The sequence below is a fragment of the Pseudorca crassidens genome, chromosome 11 (genome assembly GCF_039906515.1).
Source record: "Pseudorca crassidens isolate mPseCra1 chromosome 11, mPseCra1.hap1, whole genome shotgun sequence".
Lineage (NCBI taxonomy): Eukaryota > Metazoa > Chordata > Mammalia > Artiodactyla > Delphinidae > Pseudorca > Pseudorca crassidens.
Window position 1 is genome coordinate 24,093,566 of NC_090306.1, and position 24,146 is coordinate 24,117,711.

The following is a 24,146-nucleotide window of genomic DNA, read 5'->3' on the forward strand; positions in this document are numbered from 1 at the left end:
GTTCAAAAAGTACTGGGATAAGCTCTTCGTTACTAAAGTAGCTGTAAGGTGTCAATTGGCAAAAGTTCATATGCAAATTTTCCTCTGGAAAAAGATTTACAATTTTCCAAATTATTGTGGGAACACAAACATGTTTATGATGGTGAGTTTCTTCTAAAATGAAATTCTAATCCATCCAAAATCATTTAAATTTAGTATTGTGGAATAGAGATATATTTTCTTTCCATCTTTTCAGAGAGTGTGGATATCTGTCTAATTTTCACATTTTTTTTCATTCCACCTTGAAATCATTTTAGTCCTAGTCCCATTCTGGCTTGGAGCCAGTGGGTGGAGCCTCTAAATTCCTCTAAGCAGGTATTTTGAATAGTGATACAGAACACTACTAAATTATTTTAGAGAAAAATGGCACCATCTGGGAAGACGACAGAGGTAACCAAGCGGAGCTCCATACAAAAAGCATGATGAGGCGGCTTATTTGAAAGAACATAGAACATACTGAATTATTTTTGAAAACTAATTTTACTTAGATCTTTACAAAATAAGATTAGAAAATAAAATTTAAAGCAAACACTACTTTCCCCCTTTATAAAGAGATTATTTTTTCTATCTTGGTGAAGAATGCAAGATCCTTAAAGTGTGGCAGTGCCCAGATTCCTTCAGGGCACCCTATGTGCTGTAATTGTTATAAATTCTGATTTCTGTTGTTTGTCAACAGATTTGGCCTTTTAGTTGCTAAGAGTTGAAGACATTTTGATTGGCAATATTAAAAAGGAGTTAATAGAAAATTTTAAGAAGATAATTTAAATTAAAGAAAATAGAAACATTTTAATGAGGATCTTTGAAACAAAACATTGTCAATATAAATGGATAATGGTTTATCTATTATCTCCGATACAGTGATTTCTTATTATCTCTTTAACTCCTGATAATTAACATGCATTCTCCTTTTCATCTTTCTCAGGGCTGATGAACAATGAATGGATAATTTTAAAGTATGAGTAAGAAGTAGTAGAAATTCTTTCGTAATTGATTCTCTATTGAGCAGATACTCTATGTATTTATAGAATTTGCCCCAAGACTTTCTGCATCATCCTTTTTGTTTTTTTACCTTTTACACAGGGATATTACAACTGATTGTCTCTAGGCAGTTTTATCTGGGCAGATTGCTTTATTAAGCAAACAATTTTTCAAAAACACTATGAAATAAGAACTTCTAGTGTCAGCCAAGGAAACATCTGAAAAAGCGGCATTTTCTTGACTGCAGGAAAAAATGTCTTTTCCTAAGAATATTTATGGTGCATTTAGTTTTCCAGGGAAATTAACATCTGCCCTGTTCTACACTTAACACTAGGACAGAATAATAGCCACAAACTGTGTATATTTCATTGTTATACTTTGCTAAGATCAATAAAATTGGTTTCTATTTTGTTTTCTTTTAGAGTGGGTTTTTCAAACCTCATTACCTTTACTAACCTAATTTATATTCTCCTCAGAGAATATTATAAAAGTTCTACATTTCCAACTTTGATATTGGTTGTTTTGTTTCCAAATGAAACAAAATAGTCAGGATTTTTAGTTTTAAAATATTGGGGTGATATCTGGTTTTTTTTTTTAATTCGGAAAAGTGGCACCCTTTCTCAGGATTACATTTACTTTAAAGGTTTAAATTTTAAACAAGTTATTATTTTTTAAGTATTATGATATCAAAAAACTTTGAGAAACTTGCTATAAAATTTGGTTATTTTTGTAGTGATTCATTCCAATTTCTCTCCATCATATTCTGGCAGAAAATCTTAATCTTCCCTGAAGTGTGGATATCGCTGGTTGGCATCTGCAGCATCTTAGAGTGAAACTCATAAAAGAATGTCTTTATCTGGAGCAGAAGAAAAACACAGAGACTATTAATGTTTTCTTTCTTCATTTGCAGAAACTCAGCAATGTTCTTTCTGTAGTTACTTAGTTTTGACATTCTTTGCAGTTAGGTCAACAGTGGTTGTTTTTAAAAACGTTTCCACCCATGATTGAATATAATCTAAAGCCCATCTTCCCCACTGCGTACGGCATGCTGAGCTTTCCTCTGTGGTTTACCTGAGTATGCTAATTTATATATTTTGTAATTGTAATCTGTTTTTAATTCTTCTAATGACGAGAAACAAAATAAAGTGTGAGGTTCCTGAGAGGTATCTGGCATATTTTTCCAGATTCAAATGAAGAACTCAGGTCCAAGTCCTGCAAGTGGTCCAGATGGGCAACACTACTCTAGCAATCCTACTATAAATTCATGTTGTACCTGCTGACAGCTACATCTCTCAACTTAAAGAAAATACAATGAAAAATAAAGTAGTCCTGAGCAACAAAAATAAATTGTTTAATGAAGTAAAGATGTCAAAACTTTTAAAAAATTTTTTTGAGCCTTTTATTTTATTTATTTACTTTTTACTTGAAGTATAGTTGATTTACAATGTTGTGTTAGTTTCAGGTGTACAGCACAGTAATTCTTTCATATTCACACACACACGTATATATATATATATATTTTTTTTTTCAGATTCTTTTTCCCTTATACGTTATTACAAAATATTGAGTATAGTTCCCTGTGCTAATCCCAAACTTCTAATTTATCCCTCCTCCCCTTCCCCCTTTGGTAACCATAAGTTTGTTTTCTATGGCTGTGTGTCTATTTCTGTTTTGTAAATAAGTTCATTTGTATCATCTTTTTTAAATCCGACATATTAGCAATATCACATGATATTTGTCTTTCTCTGTCTGGCTTACTTCACTTAGTATGATAATCTCTAGGTCCATCCATGTTGCTACAGATAGCATTATTTCATTCTTTTTTATGGCTGAGTAGTATTCCATTATATGTATATGTGTGTGTGTGTATCACATCTTCTTTATCCATTCATCTGTTGATGGATATTTAGGTTGCTTCCATGTCTTTGCTATTGTAAATAGTGCTGCAGTGAACATTGGGGTGCATGTATCTTTTTCAAATTAGAGTTTTCTCAGGTATATGCCCTGAGGAGTGGGATTGCTGGATCATACGGCAACTCTATTTTTAGTTTTTTGAGGAATTTCCATACTGTTTTCCATAGTGGCTGCACCAATTTACATTCCCACCAACAGTGTAAGAGGGTTCCTTTTTCTCCACACCCTCTCCAGAAACTTTTCAAAGAGACCATATTCATTTGTTCATTCATTCATTCAAGAAATCTTTATTGAGTGCCTACCAAGTGCTGAGCTCTGTACTAAATTCTAAGGATACGGTGTTGAGCAGAAGCAGGTAGCATTTCTGCCCTCAGGGAGCTTAAAGCCTAGTTAGGGGGCAATTTTAATCAATATATCTTAAAGATAAGTGTACAATTACAGCTGTGATAAGTGCTAACAGAGGAAGGTACACGGAAAGAGTTAAATTACAGATTAGATTGAATATGGAAGGTCAGGGAAGACTTTTCAGTGGGGGTGGCAATTGAACTGACATCTGAAGGATGACTGAGGGTCGATAAGACAAAGATGGGCTGGAGAACATGCCAATAAAGTGAACAGCATTCATCATGTGGTCATTCTATGTGTCAGGGCTATTCTTGGTGCTGAGCATACAGCAGTGGACAAAATAAATTCCCTGCCCACGTGGGGCTGACTGGGGACAGAAACAGACTATAAACAGATGACAAAATAAATATAAATGTTGTCAGGAGGTTATAAGTGCTGTGAAGAAAAATAAAAAGTAAGCTGAATACAGAGTGCAGGTGTGGAGGTGAGGTGGATATTTTATAGGGGAGGGTCTGGGGGAAGGTCTCCCTATTAAGCTACCTTGAACTGAAATGGGAAGGTGAGGCAGCAAGTCATGCAGTTATGGGTGAAGGAGGCCTCTCTGGGCACAGGGAAGAATGAGAGCCGAGGCCTGGGGTAGAGCACCCTTGGGCATGTTCTAGGAGCTGAAGGGACTGTGTCTAAATGTGTGGGGTGGGAAGGTGGGTGCAGTGCATTAGATGCCATCAGAGGGGTAATGGGGCCAGGTCATTCAGCACCTTTTATGCGAATGAGAAAGGCAGCCTTTAGAGAGTCTAAGCCTAGGTGTGATAGACCTGACATGACTTTGAGAAGGATCGCTCAAGCTAATCTATAGAGAATAGACTTAGTGGAGTGGATTAAGGGTAAGGGAAGCAAGAACAACTTAGAGGCTATTATGATAATGGTTTGAACCAATTTCATACAAACAAAGGTGGTGAGAAGTGGTCAGAACCTGAATATACTTTATAGACAGAGCTGATGGGATTTGCTAAGGATTGGATGTAGAGTGTGGGAAAAAGACAGTCAAGGATGGCCTCAATGTCTTTGCACTGAGTAACACGAAGAATCAAGTTTTTATTTACTGAGATGGAGAAGATTAGGAGAGAAGCAGGTTGGGAGAGGTGGATCAGGGGCTTGTTTTGAGGCATGTTAAGTTAGGGATGCTCTTAGACTTGTGCCAAGTCCTGTGGTGGGTGGAGTTTGACATGTTTGATTAACTGAAAGAAGACAGTGAGTCTGAGCAAAGCTGGTACAAGAGACATATCGTGTGATGTGCTGGTAGGGCAGGCTGTGGTCAAACCACATCAGACCTGGAAGGTCACCTTGGAGATTTCAGCCTGAATGCTAAAAGCAATGGGAAGACATGAGTTATTTAGGGATATTTAAGCGTATCAGATGTTCATTTCCAAATCGAAACTGACTGCAGTGTGGCAAAGTTATTGGAGTTGGGGATTGATGTGGGTAAGATTGAATGCAGGAAAACTTACTAGTAAACACAACAGTCCCGAAAAGATGTTGTGGTAGCTTAGGTCATGTGGTGATGGTGGACATGGAAAGGCAGGCGATTAGACAAATTCAGAAGACAACTGTCAGGACTGGGTGACGAGTGCCCATGGAGGTGAGAGAGAAGGAAGTGTCAAAGCCTTCAGGCTTATACAATAGGATGGACAGTGATTTAATTCAAGAATACAGGACAAACCGGAATAAGAGCCAGTCTTTAAGGGAAAGATCATAAGAATAAGGTGCCTTTGTGATATTGAAGTGGAAATGTCAAGTAAGCTGTTGTGGACCGTGTTTGAATCTCAAGGATGGGGTCTAGGCAGGAAAGATTAATTTGTGAGAGATATTCCAAAGCTGAAAGGAAGGATAGTTTTGAGTGCGGCAGATTGATATGCAAGAGAGGGAAGGGATAATCAATCATATAGCTCTCAGAGAAGACTGGAGGAGAGGAAACCCAAATGCAAATAGAGAGATGAGCCCCATATAGGAAGAGAGGCGGCTTTTCCCTCTATTGACAAGGATGGGCACAGATACAAGAAGATTTATTTGGGTGCTTCATTCACTCGACAAATATACGTTGTGCACCTGTCATGTGCCATGCACAGCTCAAATGGCTGGCGATACAGAAATAAAAAAGAAACAACATTCCCCATCAAGGATCTCTCAGTCAAATAGGAGAGATTACACAGTATAGCAACAGAAGAGAGTTTATGAGAGCCATGGGAGTACTGCCATGGTTGGATATACACCCTGGCACTTTGGGGACACAGATTTTTTCACAAGTCAGAGAAGAGATGGGTATGATATTATGACCTATGATGCTGTAAAAAGGCATATCTTGAGGGGGTTTAGAACCTGAATCCAAGAATTCAGATGTTGCGATTTATCCCTGGGAAGAGACAAATGCTGTTTCCAATACAAGGCATGGGTCCCAGGATTGAACTAATTGTTTGCAATTCTAGGCTAAGATTTCTTCAAAGACATTATCTCATCGAATTTCTCATTGAAAACTAGAGGAAAGGACTCAGACTGTTCATGTCATCAAGCTTCCAACAATTTCAGGGGTCTACACTGACCTCGAACCAGCTTCAACCTGGTCCCATCCTTTTCACCCTTGGCTAACATCCAAATTGCAAACCTTTCCAGTCATCTGTCCTTTCCCAAACTCTCATCAGGTTCCCTTGTGCTTTCTTCCCTTCCTCATAGTCTTTTCTCTCCCCTGCATCACTCCACCCTAATCTTTCCAATAATGTTTGTGGAGGCCCTCTACATCTTTACTGAACTTTGAATATGCAATTAGGAGCTATCTCAAATACTTTGTTCATTCTTTCCCATCATCAGAAGGATGTTCAGCATTCTTTTAAGTCCTAAACGTTATACCTCCAGACATCTTTTAAGGCTTCATTTCCATCCCTAATCAGACTAGACTACATAATTTTTAACCATTGTCCTAAACCGTTTTCTTAAACCATACACTCCATTTTCTTGCTATCTTCCATACTTTACCTCCAAAATCCAAGTCCTGGAAGAACTCTAATGTCCACCTTCTTTGCACCTGTTCATGCACCACCAGGCACAGCTGTGGAAAATTGTACATGTGTGCAGATTGATGCCAGTAATTATCTCCTAATTTTGGCTAGACCCTCCTTCTTACTTAGCTGTACTCTGCCTGCCCTGATCATCTCTTCAAAATTCTTATAACAGCTCCTTCACTTCTTTACCATCCTCCTCAAACCCTCTAACCCACAATTTTCCATGCCATTTTCAGCTCATGACTTCCCTTCCTATTTCAAAAGGAAATGGAAGCCTTAAAATAGGAATTTCGTCAATTTATCCTTTCAGGAGGATACCTGCATGCATTTATCTATATTTACACCAAATTAGTATATGTCTCACCTCCTGCCAAAAGTTAACTCTTGAACTTGACTCTGGATTGCGTTTGCAATTCTTTCATCTCACTGGGATTTCTCTATCAAAGTTCTACAGTATTTTAGGCAGTAGGAAAGACGTTTATAGAGAAGCTGGGTAAGATTAGTAGACTAGAATGAAAATAAAGATCCTGAGTCAGGATGACAAGGTGTTGGAATTTTTAAAGTGCAAATTAGAATAGCTCATCATATTTTCCCTGTAGTACATGATGGGGATGCAATTTTAGCAGCTTTGCGTGTTGTGGAAATGCACCTTTATGCACCTCTCAGTATTTTTCCATAAGACTCATCCACTTGAAAACTGACTATTACTGAGTCACTTCCTCCAGTAAGTCCTGAAGTGTGTGGTCAAACAAGAGTGTATACACTGAGGAGTCCAGCAATGGTAAGAAAATAAATCTATAGTCAATATGCTTTTACTAATGGTTGGGCTTTTTCTCTTGGAATAAATCTGGAAGCCATGCCAGAACCTTTCACCACTTGTTACCTTTTCTGAGTGTGCCCTGGCTCAGGTACCAGTCGGTTCCCCCAGCATCACTGGTTACCTGCAATGGGCCAAGCATTGTGCTATCCCGATGGCTGTGTCCAGCTCTGGGGGAAAAAATGTGGTGGGTGATGGGAGCAAATAAGACAAGGGTTATATTTTTGTCAGGAAATAAACTGCTGCTAGCCACATACCATGTTGCTTCTCCAATAATTTCAGTGAATTCTAGGTTGAGTTAAAAAAAAAAAAAAGAAGTCTTCTCTTGTGGAATCAGTCAGCTGACAGAGAGACAACTAGTAGAGCAGATGTGCTTTTGTTACCAAAGCTCTAATGTTCAAAAAGAATTGCCCTTAACCTCTTGAAATACCAAATTACACCCTGAACTAAAAAAAAAGCAACCAGCGCGTAGCTAGGAAGAAGAGGGATATTGCCTCCTTTCGTAAATTTGAGTCTTAGTTTCTGGTTTGGGAAGCAACAAATCAAAGATGCCCAAACTTTTGAAACAAGAAAACCAGAGCAACAGAGTATCAATCATGTTAAACTGGTGATATATTATCATCTTTAGCTTTAACTAAGCTGGTTAGATTGGTCATGATAGAATGAATATATTTCTAACACTTGCTAATTACTAGCTCAATCTAAAATATAAAGAAACTCTTTTTCCTACCTTCTTTTAATGCATTTGTGTAATAAGTTAAAGATAAGGACTTCTGTGCTCATGAACAGAACCAGCAATTCTTTGCAGCTTGAAAATACCTAAAAAGTTCTAAACCCAAACTGGGAAGTATTATTAAATCCACTTTGAGCTAAGTGCAGAAATGGTTGGTATAGTGCCCTCAAATAATAGTTTAGACCAGTTGTTCTCAGAATGTGGTCTGCAGACCTCTGAGGTCTTGAAGATACTTTCAGGGATCCACAGGGTCAAAAAATTTAAGATGTTATTTGCCTTTTTTATTGTGCTAACACTTGCACTAATGAAAATACAAATGCAATGTATTAAACTTAGCACGAATCAAGGCAATACCCCAGACTGTACTAATAGTCATTGTATTCAAAGCTTAAAAAGAAAATAATGTTTCATTTAAGAATGTCCTTGAAGAAGCAGTTAAAAATAATTATATTTCAATCCTTGCTTACGTCTTTAATATTTTGTGTGATGAAATGTAAAGTATATAAAGAACTGCCCCCTACCAGAGTTGTTTCCAAGACAAGCACTTGTGTGATTGAGTTGTGAGCTGAACTAGCTGATTTTTTCATGGAATGTTGTTTTATCTGAAAGAATAACTCATAGACAAGCTATGGTTATTCAGATTTGAGTATTTGGCAGACATTCCCTCAAAATAAGCTAAGTGAATTTGTCGCTTAGGAAAACAACTGACAGTGTTTTTGCCAATGAAGAACTTGAAGCTTTCAAATGAAAAATAGAGTTTTGTAAGACTTCTATCAGCTTGACAGCTTCCCAGTACTTAAAGACTTTCCTGATAAGATTGACTAGATATTAACAAATATGATTTTTTAATATTATATAATGAAACGTGTTAACATTTGTAAGATCTGTGTAACTCGGTGAATTGTCATTTTCCAGGTGACCAATGCATGATGTTATAAAATTATGCATGAGTAGAAGATCCATCTAGATAGTGAGATAGGCCAATGGATCTTAGTGTAACAGAATCTGAAAAGTTCGTTGATATGGTTTTAGACTCCACATTGTACTAAACTTTAAGAAACTATAATTTGCCAAGCTTTTGGTATAATATCAAAACAAAAATCCACAATTATCTAGAAAGGCTTTTAAAATACCCCTCCCTTTCCAACTACATATCTGTGTGAGGCCAGATTTTCTCCATATGTTCAACCAAAATAATACAACAGATTGAATAAAGAAACAGATATGAAAGTCTAGTTGCTTCTACTAAGGCAGATACTAAAGAGGTTTGCAAAAATGTAAAACAGTGCCAATCTTCATAATATAGATTTTTTAATTTTGGAAAATATTAGTCACTATTCAAAGTCGTCACTTTTCAAAAAACATGTTATTTCTGTTAACATTTAATGTGCTTATCATGGTTTTAAATGATAAATATTTTTAAATCTCAGTTTTATTTTCAAATATGTGAAGTATTGGTGGGCATATCCACATAAAGGCTCTTTGGGATATTCAATAATTTTAAGAGTATAAAGAGATCCTGTTTGAGAACAAGTGGTTTAGCTGATCCTAGTGAGAGAAGGGCTCTTTTACCTATGCTAAACTATAGCTACCGAGAAACCAATATGTTTTGTGACATTTAATCCCAAGAGAAATGTAACTGGTTTTGTTGTTTATTGATTAAAATATGCTTCACAGATTGCAGCCAAGGCATTTTTAAGGAGATCCAGCATTTCATTAGTCAGAGTTCTTTGGTTGAAGGCAACGGAAATCAACTAAGGCAATTGAATTAGTCTTCTATTGTTGTGTAACAAATTACTCAAAATTTAGCAGCTTAAAACAACATGTAATTATCATCTCACAGTTTCCATGCAGTTTTAGAACCCATAGAACTTGTCACTTATTTTTTAAATTTAATTTTATTTATTTTACATTCAGCAGGTTCTTATTAGTTATCTATTTTATACATAATAGTGTATATATGTCAATTCCAATCTCCCAATTCATCCCACCACCACCCCTGCCACTTTCCTCCCTTGGTGTCCGTACATTTGTTCTCTACATCTGTGTCTGTATTTCTGCCTTGCAGACCGGTTCATCTGTACCATTTTTCTACATTCCACATATATGCGTTACTATACAATATTTGCCTTTCTCTTTCTGACTTACTTCACTCTGTATGTATGACAGTCTCTAGATCCATCCACGTCTCTACAAATGACCCAATTTTGTTCCTTTTTATGGCTGAGTAGTATTCCATTCTATATATGTACCACATCTTCTTTATCCATTTGTCTGTTGGTGGGCATTTAGGTTGCTACCATGACCTGGCTATTGTAAATAGTGCTGCAATGAAGAGTGGGGTGCATGTGTCTTTTTGAAATATGATTTTCTCTGGGTATATGCCCAGTAGTGGGATTGCTGGGTCATATGGTAATTTTATTTTTAGATTTTTAAGGAACCTCCATACTGTTCTCCATAGTGGCTGTATCAATTTATATTCCCACCAGCAATGCAAGAGGGTTCCCTTTCTTCCACACCCTCTCCAGCATTTGTTGTTTGTAGATTTTCTGATGATGCCCATTCTAACTGGTGTGAGGTGATACCTCATTGTAGTTTTGATTTGAATTGTTCTAATCATTAGTGATGTTGAGCAGCTTTTCATGTGCTTCTTGGCCATCTGTATGTCTAGGAAGAAAGTCACTCTTACAAAGGGATCACTGAGTAGATTAGGCCCACTTCGGATAATCTCCCATTTCACTTAATTAAGGACGTTCATTACACCTTTGTTATATAAGGTAACATAATCATGGGAGTGTAAGCCATTACCGTTGCCATATTTTATTGGTTAGAAGGAAATTACAAGACCTGCCCATTTTCAAGGGGAGGGGACTATAAAGGGTGTGGGTCACTGGGGGTCATTTTGGGATTCTGCCTTCCATAGCAATGTAAACAAATAGAGAATTTATTGAAAGTAAATGAGGTAGCCACACAATCAAAGGAGTGGCTGAAAAGCCAGCCTTGGAAAGGGCAAGAAGCCCTTTTCCATCTCCTAAAAGCTATCAAAAACTTGCTTTTTGTATCAAGAGGACAAATATTAATTGACTAGATTATCTAGTCAACATGACATTACTAGGTGAATCAACTCCATATTTTCTTAACGTTGTGTTCCTTTACTCAAAGTTTAAAATCCTTTCCCTTGGCTAAGTGGGGCAGAGAGTCTTGAAGGACAGTCCCACAAAGACTATCCACAGTAGAGAAAGAGGTACTGCTCCAAAAGGAGGTTTTGAAAAGTAGGAGAAAAAGGTGCTGGAAGGCCAAGATAAAAACGTCCACGAAAGTCATCAGAACCAAAGATAGCATAACTTTTCAAAGAGCAAAGGCAGAGAAATATTATCCTTTAACAATATATACTCATGATGTAAAATTTGACAAATCTTTTATACTTATAAGCTCAGGTTTTGAAAAAAACGTCTGAATAGATCATTATTATATATCGCCATTGACTTGTTTTTTAATGACACAAAATAGTTTCACATTATAGTTTGACTATTTCATTTATTATTGCTATGAAAGAGGGACAGATAGCTTTTTGTAGCTTTAAACAAAAAGATTATTTAGGAATTATTGCCTCACTATATTAGTTCTTGTCAAACAATGACTAACTAGTTGTCTTGATCTTACTTCCAATATTCCTTTTATCCTATATTTGAGATATCTCCTGCCTCAATTTTCTAGCCATCATCTATTCCATCATTCCAAGAACATCCAAAATTGCCCTTCCTCTATCAAGAAGACAAATGTTCATGTTCTTGACTCAAGCTTCCAGCCAGGACACCTCCTAAAATTCACTCTACCACTGCTTATACAAAGTAAAATTTCATATTTTTATCCCAAGTGTCTGGCTGGAATCAACTTTTCCTTAATACGCAAATAACGTAAGTTAGCCTCCCATCCCATGCATTTTGAGAAATTTCCACGTATGCCTGGCAGGCTTATATATATTCTCCTGATTACCTTTGATTCTGAATTGCTGCTCCCACTGGATTCTTCATTCCTCTGCTCATTTGCTCATCACCTGTTGTGACTGCTCTTTCCATACCACTTCTGATGGCAGACATGGATCCCTTTACCAAGAGTACCACTAACATAAATATATAGCAGACACTTCCTTAAGGCATGGGATAACACAGAGAGATTACAGCACAAAATGGGAATTTTAAAAAAATTTTACTTCATTATACTTATTTCACTGCCTCACTATCCACAGCACAGATTTTTTTTTCTTTTCTTTTTTCTTTTTTTTTTCTTTTGCGGTACACGGACCTCTCACTGTTGTGGCCTCTCCCATTGCAGAACACAGGCTCCGGATGCGCAGGCTCAGCGGCCATGGCTCACGGGGCCAGCCACTCCGCAGCATGTGGGATCTTCCCGGACCGGGGCACGAACCCGTGTCCCCTGCATCGGCAGGTGGACCCTCAACCACTGCGCCACCAGGGAAGCCCCAATTTTTAGTTTTTTAAGGAACCTCCATACTGTTCTCCACAGTGGCTGTATCAATTTACATTCCCACCAACAGTGCAAGAGGGTTCCCCTTTCTCCACACCCTCTCCAGCATTTATTGTTTGTAGATTTTTTGATGATGGCCATTCTGACTGGTGTGAGGTGATACCTCATTGTAGTTTTGATTTGCATTTCTCTAATGATTAGTGATGTTGAGCATCCTTTCATGTGTTTGTTGGCAATCTATATATCTTCTTTGGAGAAACTTCTATTTAGGTCTTCTGCCCATTTTTGGATTGCGTTGTTTTTTTGATATTGAGCTGCATGAGCTGCTTATAAATTTTGAAAATTAATCCTTTGTCAGTTGCTTTATTTGCAAATATTTTCTCCCATTCTGAGGGTTGTCATTTCATCTTGTTTATGTTTTCATTTGCTGTGTAAAAACTTTTGAGTTGCATTAGGTCCCATTTGTTTATTTTTTATTTCCATTTCTCTAGCAGGCGGGTCAAAAAGTATCTTGCTGTGATTTATGTTATAGAGTGTTCTGCCTATGTTTTCCTCTAAGAGTTTTATAGGTCTTTAATCCATTTTGAGTTTATTTTTGTGTATGGTGTTAGGGAGTGTTCTAATTTCATTTTTTATATGTAGGTGTCCAGTTTTCCCAGCACCACTTATTGAAGAGGCTGTCTTTTCTCCATTGCATATTCTTGGCTCCTTTATCAAAGATAACATGACCATATGTGTGTGGTTTATCTCTGGGCTTTCTATCCTGTTCTATTGATCTATATTTCTGTTTTTGTGCCAGTACCATACTGTCTTGATTACTGTAGCTTTGTAGTGGAGTCTGAAGTCTGGGAGCCAGATTCCTCCAGCTCCGTTTTTCTTTATTAAGATTGCTTTGGCTACTTGGGGTCTTCTATGTTTCCATACAAATTGTGAATTTTTTTGTTCTAGTTCTGTGATAAATGCCATTGATAGTTTGATAGGGATTGCAATGAATCTGTGGATTGCTTTGGGTAGTGTAGTCATTTTCACTTTGTTGATTCTTCCAATCCAAGATCATGGTATATCTCTCCATCTGTTTGTATCATCTTTAATTTCTTTCATCACTGTCTTATAGTTTTCTGCATACAGGTCTTGTGTCTCCTTAGGTAGGTTTATTCCTAGGTATTTTATACTTTTTGTTGCAGTGGTAAATGGAAGTGTTTCCTTAATTTTTCTTTCAGATTTTCCATCATGAGTGTGTAGGAATGCAAGAGATTTCTGTGCATTAATTTTGTATCCTGCCACTTTACCAAATTCATTGATTCTCTCTAGTAGTTTTCTGGTAGCATCTTTAGGATTCTCTATGTATAGTATCATGTCATCTGCAAACAGTGACAAGTTTACTTCTTCTTTTCTGATTTGGATTACATTTTTTTTCTTTTTCTTCTCTGATTGCTGTGGCTAAAACTTCCAAAACTATGTTGAGTAGTAGTGGTGAGAGTGGACAACTTTGTCTTTTTCCTGATCTTAGAGGAAATGGTTTCAGTTTTTCACCATTGAGAATGATGTTGGCTGTGTGTTTGTCATATATGGGCTTTATTATGTTGAGGTACGCCTACTTTCCTTACCTTCTCTTAAAGACAAATGCCTAAAGTCTTTGTTGATAAAATTCATTGTACATTATCAGAGAAAAATAAGAGTGCTGTTTGTGGCTTATTGTTCTTCTGACATGGAATAACTTTCTATGGAGAGAACTGTGACAGGTACAGTGTTAGCTTTACTTCAGAACTTAGTCCTTCATAAAGGCCTAGCTGCATATTTCCAAGTGCATAGGATATTTACATTTATTCAGATTTTCCTGTCAATTTATTGACACAGGTTATGATCAGGAACTTCCATTAGGAAATAAGGATTTCCGATTTGCCATTTTATATCAATTTATGTATAATTAACTAACCTTCATATTGACCTTTTTAAAAAATATAATTTCCCGCATGGTTCCATTGGTGTATGGCAGTGACTAAGCTCCTGGAATCTCACTACATGAAGTGACTAACTTGATGACTTTTCTTTGGACAGGTATAGTTAATGAATACTGTGTCTAATAATTGACAGTAACAAATTCTGATAACTCTTGTATCTGCAAATGAACTATGTATTTTATATATATATATATATATATATATATATATATATATATATATATATATAAATCATCATATCTTTTGGTGTAAACAGTAATCTGTGCTCAGATTTTGTACCAAGTTTTCAGTGTTAGTCTACGAATCAGTTGCCTTTTTGGTGGACTGAGTTCATGATGTTAAATCAATCTCCTTGTAATCAGGCTTTCTTGTTAAAGATCTTCACACTTTCCAACTATTTTGTTTCCACACAGTTTCCTTGGTTGGATAAAAGGTTGAGATATAGTTGAGAGGACTGGAAAATAGAAATCTCCAACCTTATTTCTAAACTCTGCTTGAATTAATCTGAATATAGGTATTTTAACCCATGTGAATAGCAGAGGAAATGACTATATCTTGTCAGAAGAAATTAGGACACTTTGATCTATAACCCTTTCATGCCAAGCTGATATAATATGTTTATTAATCACTGGTATGCTCTTCTACTCTCTGTGCATAGATTTCCACTATATTTTTTAAAATTCTTTAAATAGTCATTTATTTCAGCTTCTAGTATTGGGAAGCAGGAACACAGAGAAAAAATACTTTGTAAAAGTTTTAGTTATTGATTTGAAAAGATGTGTTTCTATTCTACTTCTTCCAGTACCTGTGTTTTATGAGTGACCCTGTGAGCTCTGATGCTTGTAATAAATGCAGAGAGAGTCTCTCCATCACAGTTACCTTAGTGCATGCTTGAAGCCTTTGAAGCTCAGACTTCAGCCCTGGCTGGACTGAAGCCATGGTCTGCTGCATCCTACCTGTGTTATCTGCATTCCACTATTATTAGAAATGAGAATTCTCAAGTAAGCAGGTTATTTTTTGTCTTGTTTTAAGGAGAAAAACCATCATAGGGACAACATAGACTTACATTAAAGACGTAAGCTGTGGAAGAAAATATGATCTGGGATCAGAGCACCTCCATCAAATTCTACATCAGATTTCTCTTACCACCTCTATCTGAATCAGTTGGGGTGTTCATTAAAATGCATCTACCTGGGCCCTACCTCAGACTTTCTAAATCAAAATCTCAGAAAAGGAGTTCTAGTAAAGAACAATTTTAGCAAGCTTTCCAATGATTCAAATGCCCACTAGGGTTTGTGAATTAGCCCCTGACTTTTTATTCATTGATTAAGAAGTCAATCAGTCCTTTCAGTGCTGACTCACTTATTTGTTGATTCAACAATATTTATTGAGACACTTTTCATTACAAAGTACTGTGCTAGTTGACTTTTGAGGAATAATACAGTATAAAATACAGCATCTGCATCAAGTGTTTTACTACATAAGCTGGATGACAAGATATGCTCTCAATAGTTGTTAACAAATAAGCACAAGATATTTGGATTCAGGGTCAAAGTAGTATTCATAGTATAGCAACCAGAACAAGAACAACTCTGGTCAGATAACGCTTAGAGTTCTCTTTTACTTATTACTCTATTTGATTATTAAAACTGTTCTGTGAAGTAGGTAGAATATTATTTAACAGAAGAGGAAATTGAGTCTCAGAGCTGACAAGATTGGAGATTCAGAGTTACATTAACAATTAGCCACAGAACAGACTCCATTTCTAGATTTTCTAGCTCTAGTTCAGTGTTCTCACTGTGCCTACATTGTAACTCACATACTTTTTGTTACTTAAGCTGAGACAGTTTAGAAATAGAAGAGTTTATCAGTAATGAATACTTAGGTTGAAAATCAGGCAAAAGAAATCATTCAAAATCAAGTAAATAAAACTGCCCGTCAATGTTAATGTTATGTTCAGCTACCAAGCCATCAAGCAAGGATTTTGTTCTTTAAAAATGTGACAGAAGTCCGGTGGGTGGTGAATGTGTTAGGAGAAAATATAATAATTGTGATGTGCCAACTTGGCTGGGTCACAGAAATAAATTTGTGAAGGGAGCCCCAGCATCCTTGAAGAGCTCAGTAATCATTTTTCTCTGTAGGCCAGAACTTACAGTGGGAAATGGTGTAATAAATTGGGAAACCTAAATACAATGAGGATCCCAGGGTGACTGGGGACAGATAGTGACCCTTAATTGCCAAAGTCAAGGTATCATGGTTAAAAGCACATAAATGACAGCAGAGTCAAAGTAGCAATCAGAAAAGTCTGACTTATAGAGACCTATGGCATTGACTGTTTCATCATGGTATATGGGAAAGCTACTAAATTCTTTCTTCATCTGTATAAGCAAAAACGTTCTAAGTCAACTGAACAAAAGTCTAACTTGAATCAAAAAAAAAAAAAAATAGTCATGGCCCCCACTGAATTCACAGACTTGAGTCAGTTTACAGACCCAGAACCCCTTGAATGAAGGGAAGGGCAAGTCCCCTTGAGAAAGGATTCCTCTATACTGCTAAAAATTTATACTGTTAATCTTTTCCCAACCATCCCCAAAGGGACCTATGGTCTTTCCCAGGGTAACTGCACATTGGGGAGAAGGAAATAATGAGAGCTTTCAGGGACTACTGAACACTGGCTCTGAACTGACACTAATTCCAGGAAAACCAGAATGTCAGTCTGGTGACAAAATAGGAGCTTGTGGAGGTCAGGTGATCAATGGAGTTTTAGGTTAGGACCATCTCACAGTGGGCTCTGTAAGTCCCCAAACCCATTCTTTGATTATTTCTCCAGTTCAGGAATACATAATTGTAATGACATACTCAGCAGCTGTTAGAATCTCCAAATTGGTTCCCTGTCCTGTGGAGTGAGGGCTGTTATGGTGGGAAAGGTCAAGTGGAAACCACTACAACTGCCTCTACCCTGAAAAATAGTAAACCAAAAGAAATACGTCATTCCTGGAGGGACGGCAGAGATTAATGTCACCATCAAGGGCTTGAAAGATGCAGGGATAGTGATTTCTACCACTGCTCATTCAACTTGCCTATTACAAAAAACAAATGGATTTTGAAGAATGACAGTGGATTATTGTAAGCTTAAAACAGTAGTGACTACAGTTGCAACCGCTTTACCAGATGTGTTTTCATTGCTTGAGAAAGTTTACACATCCTTTGGTGCCCGGTATGCAGCTGTTAAGCTAGCAAATGCTTTTTCCTCCATCCCTATTAATAAGACCACCAAAAGCAGTTTGCTTCTACCTGGCAAGGCCAGCAATACACCTTCACTATCCTACCTCAGGGGTATATCAACTTGCCAGCCCTACGTCATAATTTAGTTTGGAGGGATCTTGATCACCTTTCCCTACCACAGGATATCATAGTTGTCCATTACATTGATGACATTATGGTGATTGGACCCAGTGAGCAAGAAGTAGCAACAACTCTAGACTTACTGGTAAGACATTTGCATATCAGAGGGTGAGAAATAAATCCAACAAAAATTCAGGGACTTTCTATCTCAGTGAAATTTTAGGGCTCCAGCAGTGTGGGGCATGTTGAAAGATCCTTTCTAAGATGAAGAATAAGTTGTTGCATTTGGCCTCTCCTACAACCAAACAAGGAACACAACACCTAGTTGGCCTCTTCAGATTTTGGAGGCAACATATTCCTGATTTGAGTGTGTTACTCTGGTCCATCTAGTGAGTAATCCTAAAAGCTGCTCATTTTGAGTGGGGCCTACAACAAGAAAAGGCTTTGCTGCAGGTCCAGGCTGCCATGCGAGTCTCTCTGCCTCTTGAGTCATATGATCCAGTAAATCTAATGCTGCTGGAAGTATCAGTGGCAGACACTTGTCGGTGGCTCTTTGGAGCTTTCAGCAGGCCTCTACTGGTGAGTCCCAGCACAGGCTCTTAGGATTTTAGAGCAAAGCCCTGCCATGCTCTGTTGGGTAACTGCTCTCCTTTAGAGAAACAGCATTAGGCCATCATGAGCTGGGTGTTATCTGCTCCATCAAACCATAAAGTTGAGCACGCACAGCAGCACTCCATCATCGAGTGGAGGTTGTATATAACCGACGAGGCCCAATCAGGCCCTGAACACACAAGTAAGTTACATGAAGAAGTGGCCCAAATGCCCATGGTCCCCACTTTTGCTACACTACCTTTTCTTTCCCAACCTGCCCCTATGGCCTCATGGGGAATTCCCTACAATCAGTTTACAGAAGAAGAGAACACTCTGGCCTGGCTTACAGATGATTCTCATGATGTACAGGCATCTTCCAAAGTGGACAGCTGCAGCACTAGAGCTCCTTTCTGGGACATCCCTGAAGGACCGTGGTGAAGGGAAATCCTCCTGGTGAGCAGAACTTCAGGCTGTGCACCTGGTTGTTCTCCTTGCTTAGAAGGAGAAGTTGTCAGATATGCAGTTATCTACGGATTCATGGCCTATGGCCAATGGTATGTCTGGATGGTCAGGGACTTGGAAGGAACATGGCTGGAAAATTCATGACAAGGAAGTCCGGGGGAGAAGTATATGGAATGGGCAAAAGCCCAAAGATACTTCTGTCCCATATAAATGCTCACTGAAGAGTAACCTCAGCAGGGGAAGATTTTAATATTCAAGTGGATAGGATGACCTATGCTGTGAATATCAGTCAGCCTCCCTCCCCAGCCATCCCATCATCACCCAGTGGGCTCGTGAAGCCATGGTGGCAGAGATAAAGGTTTATGTATTGGCTCAGCAACATGGACTTCTGCTCGCCCACAGCCAACTTGGCTGCTGCCACTGCTGAGTGCCCTATTTGCCGGCCCAGAGACCAACACTGAATCCTTGAGATGGCACCATTTCAAAGGGTGGTCAGCCAGGTACCTTGTGGCAAGCTGATTACAAGCATACTCAGAGATATTGCAGGTTCAGTTCCAGACCACCACAATAAAACAAATATTGCAATAAAATGAGTCACATGAATATTTTGGTTTCCCAGTGCATCTAAAAGTTATGCTTACACTATACTGTAGGCTATTAAGTGTACAATAGCATTATATCTTTAAAAAAATGTACAAACATTACTTAAAAAATACTTTCCTGCTAAAAAATGCTAACCATCATCTGGGCCTTCAGCAAGTCAATATTTTTACTGGTGGAGGGTCTTGCCTCAGTGTTGATGGCTGCTGACGGATCAGGGTGGTGGGTGGTGAAGGCTGGGGTGGCCGGGGCGGTTTCTTAAAATCAGACAACAATGAAGTCTGCCACATCAATGGACTATTCCTATCACAAATGATTTTTCTTTACTATGTAATACTGTTTGATAGCATTTTACACACAGAGCTTCTTTTTCTTTTTTTTAACATCTTTATTGGAGTATAATTGCTTTACAATGGTGCTAGTTTCTGCTTTATAACAAAGTGAATCAGCTATACATATATATATATAACCCCATATCTCCTCCCTCTTGTGTCTCCCACCCTCCCTATCCCACCCCTCTAGGTGGTCACAAAGCACCGAGCTGATCTCCCTGTCCTATGTGGCTGCTCCCCACTAGCTATCTATTTTACATTTGGTAGTGTATATATGTTCATGCCACTCTCTCACTTCGTCCCAGCTTACCATTCCCCCTCCCCATGTCCTCAAGTCCATTCTCTAGTAGGTCTGCGTCTTTATTCCTGTCCTGCCCCTACGTTGTTCTTTTTTTTTTTTTCTTTAGATTCCATATATATGTGGTAGCATACGGTATTTGTTTTTCTCTTTCTGTACATTGAACTGCTTCGATCATGGAAGAGGCAGTATCTTGTTCTTACTAGAATAGACACTTTGGATATGGATTTGTTTTCCTTACATGAAATACTTCTGTCAAAACTATCATGAGTATACTTATAGAATGCCTTGTATACCGTCATGGTATTCCACACTGTATTGCTTCTGCTTAAGGAACTCATTTCCCAATAAATGAAGTGTGGCAATAGGCCCATGTTCGTAGAGTTCAGTGGTCTCGCCATGTTCTGCTCCATCCTGAAGCACCTGTATTGATAGAATGGTAGAATGTCCTTTTGAAGACTCATTTACAGTGCCAGCAATGTGGAAAAACCTCACGGGGCTGGGGTAAGGTTTCCCAGAGGGATGTATATGCTCTAAATCAGCATCCAACATGTGGTGCTGTTTCTCCCATAGCCAGGATTCACAGGTCCAGGAATCAAGGGGTTGAAACCAGAGTGTCACCACTCACCATTACCCTTAGTGGCCCATGAGCAAAATTTTTACTTCCTGTCCTCATGACCTTTTGCTCTACTGACCTTTTGCTCTACATGACCTTTTGCTTACTGGTCCTCATGTCCTTTTGCTCTATGATATCCACACCTAACAGGGTGTAGCACACAGTAGGCAGTCAATACACCTACTTAATCAATTACGATGAAGTGATGGATTTAGGTCATATCTCTCTCCATTTTCATTTCTGTTAAATTTGGAGTTTTTTATGAAGACTTACTAAGGAGCTAAGCAGAAGCAAACTAGGAGGAATGTGATGAGGTGATTGCTAAATTTTGTTTTCTTAAGCCAGCCTGGACTATCCCTCCCCAGCTGGGATGATTTCCAAATTGGTTTCTCTTGACCATGGAGTGTTGCTAATTCAATTAGTGAGGCCTATGCCCCAACATCCCTGGACGTTATTATTCCTCCATCAAGAACTTAAAATTTCTCCCAGGAAAACTTTATATAAAAAGCCCACAGTGAAAGGTATCTAAATTCATTGCTGAACTGCATAATTTGGCATATACTCAGGAAACCAAAGTAAAACGTAGAGCTCTCTGATGAAAACTTTTTTTTCACTAAGTACTTGACAAACGGATATGTGATTTATATATATGAAAGTTGGGATTAATAGTCTAATCTACAACACAGAGACTAAAAGAAATTTGGTTAAATAAAAAGTGGGGAATCTTTATCTGGAGAAATCTTCCTGCATCTTCACTTTGAATTCTATCAAGATTCACAACATCTGTAATTTGCTTGGGTAAACGTAGTTAATTATGAATGATTCAATATGGGTAAAATAAGATATGACAGTGGATTATATTTCTACTTAGCCTCACAAACATATTTAAGCTTTGAATCTTGACTTTTTAATAGGATGGACAGAATATTATAAACTGAGAATTTTAAAAAGTCCTAAACACTGATTCTCTGAAAAGCGAGGCAAGTTTTCCCCAAAAGCACATTGAGCGAAGTCTAGAAGCATTTGGGTTGTCACACCCTGCTGGGGAAAGGATGTCATTACCATCGAGTGAATAGAGGCCAGGGTGCTGGTAAACACCAACGTACATTACCCTGGACAGCCCCTGCTACAAAGCTTTACCCATCCCAAAATGTTAATAGTGCCAAGACCAAGAAACCTTGACAAAGTGCGATTCCGGAGAGGCAAAGCACCTTTTTTCTTTTCTAAAAATGTTTTTCTCTCAAGGGCTACCAAGAAGTATGGATTGTCTACTTAAATGCTTGAATCTTAATTTTTTATTTTCCAGAGGAGCCACCCAAAGAAGAATTAAAGTTCCCTCATGCTTTACACCTGCAAGAAATGTATGCCTTGGCACAACTGTTGTGATTAAATTTTAACACCTGTTCTCTAGAAATTAGAACGGCCTCATTTCTAGAGAACAACAGGAGAGTGAACACTATCGAATTCTACTCATGACCATGGAAAACTGGCAATCTTAAGGAGAAAAGATGCTGCAGAATAGAAAGGAAGAATCTAAGCTGCATAAGGCCTGTTCTCTACTAGTCCCAGTGCCTGGGTAGTGCCCGGCACACATAGACATTCATTAAAAATACATTGGCTGACCCTCACGGCTCCCATCTTTTTTTCCTTCAAGCCTCAGAGACCCTGCATTATACAGGATGGTTCAGAGATTGTCAAAGTAGTTTAGGCTTCTCACAGACCATATTAGGAGCATGAGGAGTAGGAAACTGGACTTTGCTCTCTGCATAAGTAATCTGAGACTTTATGAAAGGTAAGCCGTGATCCAGCCAGCTGTTCTAAACCTATTCTTCCTCCTAGAGTTGTATATCCTCCACTACTGAGTGTAAAATTATTTTAATTTTTGAAACAATTTAATTGTTTTAATGAATTATATTAAGGGTTAACCATTCCTGGACCTTGCAAATCTATAACGTATAAAATGGGTTTTCCGGGGCCAAATTTCGTATGGGAGTTTCCGGGTCCAGGAACCAAGCCATGTCTTGAGAGTAGAAGCAAGAGTTTGACGAAACATCTCTGATGATGTTTTGATCTGAGGATGAGGACTTCTCTTTGACGTTTTTCAGAATCACTTGCCTTAATTAGAGTCCTGGCCACAACTCCCCTGCCACCTGCTCTTGACAATGGGTAGTGAATGCCAGGAGATACTGGCATATGTTTTGCTTTCCTCTCAGAGCACTCATTGTACTGTGCTGGTTTCTGTTGTGTTTGAGAAATACTTGGACTCCGGACAGAGCAGGCACATTCCATTCTTTGGGGACACTTTAAGCCTTCCTTTGTTCCACAAGAAACTGGCTCATTAGAGATACGTAACCTGCTCTCTAAAATTTTTCATCACACATTGCAAAATTGTCTGGGACCAAAAAATCTGAAGAGTATCTTTGCAGTTCTAGAAAATATAACTCTAGGAAAGCATATGTTATTACAAAACAAGCATCTGACATCTTCAGAACCAATGAGGTTGGGAAGTCACCCTAACCAAACTCAGTTTCCAATCTGTATTTTCCTGCTAACCATGCTCATTTATGCCTAATATTCTATTAAAGGAGTATGGTGCCTAAACTTTTTTTTTTTTTTTTTTTTTTTGGCAGTATGCAGGTCTCTCACTGTTGTGGCCTCTCCCGTTGCGGAGCGCAGGTTCCGGACGCGCAGGCTCAGTGGCCATGGCTCACGGGCCCAGCCGCTCCACAGCATGTGGGATCTTCCCGGACCAGGGCACGAACCTGTGTCCCTGCATCGGCAAGTGGACTCTCAACCACGGCGCCACCCAGGAAGCCCCATTTATATATGTAAAGACGTTGGAAAGATTTACCATCGAGTAGAGTTGCATTTGGGGAAAACACTATTTGACTTGATGACAGTTATAAATCATCTCCTCATATTTCCAAAAGAGGGTATATAAAATACATAAGACAGGACATTTAAAATAAAGCCTGCGTGCAGCAACAAAGACCCAACACAGCCAAAAATAAATAAATAAATAAACAAATTTATTTTAAAAAATAATAATAACTGTCAAAAGAAAAAGCCAGGGCTTCCCTGGTGGCGCAGTGGTTGAGAGTTCGCCTGCCGATGCAGGGGACACGGGTTCGTGCCCCGGTCCAGGAGGATCCCACATGCCGCGGAGCGGCTGGGCCCGTGAGCCATGGCCGCTGAGCCTGCGCGTCCGGAGCCTGTGCTCCGCAACGGGAGAGGCCACAGCAGTGAGAGGCCCGAGTACCGCAAAAAAAAAAAAAAAAGAAAAAAGCCAGAAACCATTAAGATGAAAAATGTGGAACCAGTGACCATATGAATAGCCAATACTATAGGTAAGTTATATTTTTAAGGGTTTTACATGTATTCACTCACATAATCCTTACCACAGCACTATTAAGTGGATACTTTAGTTATCCCCAGTTTACTGATGAACAAACTGCAGCATTGAAAGATTAATAATTTGCCTGAGATTATAGACCTAGTAAGTGGTAGAACTGGTATTTGATTTCAGTCTTGCTTAGAATCTGAGTGCTAAACTAGGATACTGTACTGCCTTCCA

The 24,146-nt window shown here is 38.4% G+C and overlaps 1 protein-coding gene and 2 pseudogenes across 6 annotated transcripts in view; all 3 read left to right on the forward strand.

The window, feature by feature from the left end:
* FAR2 (fatty acyl-CoA reductase 2) overlaps window positions 1-24,146 on the forward strand; it is a 140,410-nt gene that overhangs the window by 62,815 nt on the left and 53,449 nt on the right. The window lies entirely within an intron of this gene.
* Window positions 16,930-19,297, forward strand: LOC137202726 (uncharacterized; annotated as a pseudogene).
* Window positions 19,457-20,729, forward strand: LOC137202727 (uncharacterized; annotated as a pseudogene).